Source organism: Chiloscyllium plagiosum, chromosome 4 (genome assembly GCF_004010195.1).
Source record: "Chiloscyllium plagiosum isolate BGI_BamShark_2017 chromosome 4, ASM401019v2, whole genome shotgun sequence".
In the NCBI taxonomy this organism is placed as follows: Eukaryota; Metazoa; Chordata; class Chondrichthyes; order Orectolobiformes; family Hemiscylliidae; genus Chiloscyllium; species Chiloscyllium plagiosum.
In genome coordinates, this window is record NC_057713.1 from 101629881 (window position 1) to 101633245 (window position 3365).

The 3365-nt window shown below is 41.4% G+C and overlaps 1 pseudogene; it reads right to left on the reverse strand.

Annotated features, from left to right (window-relative positions):
• Positions 1-2952: 2952 nt before the first annotated feature.
• On the reverse strand, positions 2953-3061 carry LOC122549615 (annotated as a pseudogene).
• Positions 3062-3365: the final 304 nt, after the last annotated feature.

Below are 3365 nucleotides of genomic sequence, written 5' to 3' on the forward strand. Positions count from 1 at the left end.
AGACCATGAGGCCTGGTGAGAGGTGGGTGCAATAGCAGAGATAGAATGAGTGTGAGGTTAGTAGAGAGAAGATAGTGGTACTTATCCTAGTGAAACTCAGAAGGTTTTTGACCTTCTTGTGGCATTGCTACATATTCCTCTGGTCTGTGGAAATAGCACTCACCTGGGCAGCAGGCTGTGTCCAGACAGACAGGGTTTGGTGGTGTGGTCTGCTCTGCCATTCCTGAGGGAAGAAGATCACTCTCCTCTGGCCATCATGTCCAACAGGACATCCAGAACTCTGTGAAAAAAACAGTGTCAATTTCACTCTGGTCACCATATCCAGGGCAACGTCTGAGATGAAACATGACTGACGGCATGCGACCTGTCTCATAACTGCATTTTAAATATGGTGCCAGTGCTGGGAATGCCAGGACTAGTACAGGCAGTGACAAGTACTTCTGCCTGTGACAGGAGGCATGATATGATGACCAGGGCACCACAGTGCCATGGTGCATAGATAGTGAGGTAGGTTTTGGAAATAACAAAGTGAGAATTTCTGATAGTGTTCACAGAAAGAAACCCTTCACAAAATATGCCAAGATTAACACTTAGACAGTTTCTGGTAACATTTAGCCATGGTGTCAGAATGGAGCTGAGATTGAGTGTTGAAAAGTTGTATAGAAGCACTGCTACTGAAAAGGAATACAAGGATGTCCGAAGCTACTAAAAGCTACTAACTGCCATTGAAAACCATGGAGAAAGAAACAAAGAAAGCCTTGGGTAAGACACAATGGTTGCAAAATTTCCTTTCCTGTTCCTGGCTGAAAGGAAAAGTGATATGAAGCAGAACTGGCAGTTTTTTCCACTGCCCATGGAAAAATTATAAAATGGTTACAGGTTTAATTCACAAACCAGAGCAGTTACAAATTGCTGCACTTTTATCACTATTGTGGAGTGGCTGTACAACAATCCAGTAACTTAAATATTCACTCCCTCCTCCCCTCCCCCTACCCCTACCACTAATGTACAGTAGCAGCAATAGGTACCACCTATAAAATGCACTACAGAAACTCTGAAAGATTCCTTCGACAATACCTTCCAAATGCATAATCTCTATGATGTTAAAGGACAAAAATAACAGCTGCATTGCAACATCTCTATCTGTGAGATTCCCTTTGAGCCATATATAAGCCTGCCCTAGAAAAGTATTACCATTCCTTCACTGTTACTAGTTTAAAATCATGTCTCGAAAGTACATGAACATTAATAAGCTGCAATTTGTACCCCTATCTCTCAAAGTTTTATTTAAAAAAACAAACTTTCCATTTCACTATAAAGTCTCAATGTGATGTCGCTTCCCTTCAGTTAAGTACATTTCCAACCAGTTAGAAACCTAATGGAAATGGTGAGCTTTGTGCTGTTTTCAGAGAAAGATAAGATCTGAAAAACATGCAAGTCCAACCTGGTAAATCATTGCCAATGTTACAGAGCATGTTGCATCAGAATTTTCTTAGTGTAAATGCCAGAGTTTGAAATAAACTTGTTCCTTGCTGAGAGTGCAGACACCAACTGTCAATCCGATTAAGTACAGGATTCCCAGCACAGAGTCTGATCCCCAGGCTGGAGACAAATTCTCCAGCTACACTCAGATGTGTTCAGCCAGAGAGCTTGGTAGGGTGGGTTGCAATGGGAAAAGTAGACGCAAGGGATCTCATATCATTTGTCTCCATATGATCAACTCAAACTCTTCTCCAATGTTCCTTCTCTTCTCCAATTCTTATAATGTGGCTTCCCCTTCCCTCCTCCACTTCCCAGCCATTATCCTCCTGATGGCAGTACAGCTTTCAATTTTTGGATTCCCATCCTCAGAATTAGGATGTTCCCTCTAAACCTCTTTACCTCAGCATCTCCATCCCTCTAAGAAATTTCCTCAATATTCCTGGGGGAGAAGGGTCACTGGACTCGAAACGTTACATCTGCTTCTCTTTCTATAGATGCTGCCGACCTATTGAGTTTCTCCAACACTCTCTGTGTGTGTTTCAGAGTTCCAGCATCTGCACTTCTTTGATTTTACTGAAAGACGTGGGTTGTGAGGAAGTATAGTTAAGGTGTTTACGTCTTCACTGGCCTCTTGTTGACACTGGTCAATTTTCTATCCCCAGAAATAAAAACAGGAAGGTGAAGGTAAGGGTTGAAGATTGAGAGAAAAGTTGGTAGAATTTCTCAATTTGTAATAAGAACAGAAAGCACTGCATCCTATTATTAGTGTGCCAAGGAAAATGGTGGAATAAGAGACCCGAGGAGGAGAAATGCCTACATTTCAGTCATTGATGTTGTTGCCATTGCCTCCCTCAATATAACATTTTTAATATTTTTATTCATGGAGTGTAAATGTCATTGACAAGACCAGCACTTGTTGGCCACATAGATGCCACAATGCCAGCATTGACATATGACAGAAAGAGTGGTTAAATGTGAAAAGATGCATTCTGGAGTATGAATCAGAAGAAGGAATACACACTAAATAGTGAAAAATGAAAGGCAAAAGAGCAGCAGAGAGAAGCTTTGAGTTGGATACACATTCTTATAACCAACAGGTGAACTGCATAAACCAACCCAGTGGCCTAGTAAATGGAGCAGTCACTCATTGAATCAATTTTATATCTAACAGTAGTCCACTTTGAGCAAAGAACAGAAATAAAAACAATTGCAGTTATCATCCTACAGATACTTTACCTGAGCTAATCATTATCATCCTCACTGTTCATGCATCAGTGACACATTGTCCACCTTTCAGTACAGGCTATCTGTTTGTGTTTCCCTTCATCTCCCACTGCAATATGAAATAACTGCACAGAGGCTGATATCCCATCACCATGTCTCCTTTAGTTATTCATGGAGGGTCCTTGACACCAATTCTGCTTTCTCAGAGCAAACAGAACCTCTGACACTCCTGTTTAATTTTTTTAAAGCCTACTGCACCTGCTATTCCTAGGCAGTCTCCCATCCAAGTACTAACCAGGCCTAAGGCTGCTTAGCTTCTGAGATCAGGCATTTTCAGACTAGTATGGGCATAGGCAACACTCCTGCTTACATCTGTCAGCCAGGTCTTCCTGATTGGACCAGATTAACATTCCCAATTGGAGAACTCATATTCTATGAGGTCCACCTGGTTGACCTCGTTACAATCACTACACCAAGGTCCATGACTAATGGGAATCTGATCTTGATCCTTACAACAAGAGTAACTGTTCATAAATCACACCAACAAAAGTCTGACCCCTTGAAGGAAATCAGACATATAGCTTTATTGAAGTCAGGACAACATTAGAGGTGAACCTAGTGATTATGTATCCGTTTGGTCTAGGTAGTTTATATGCTTC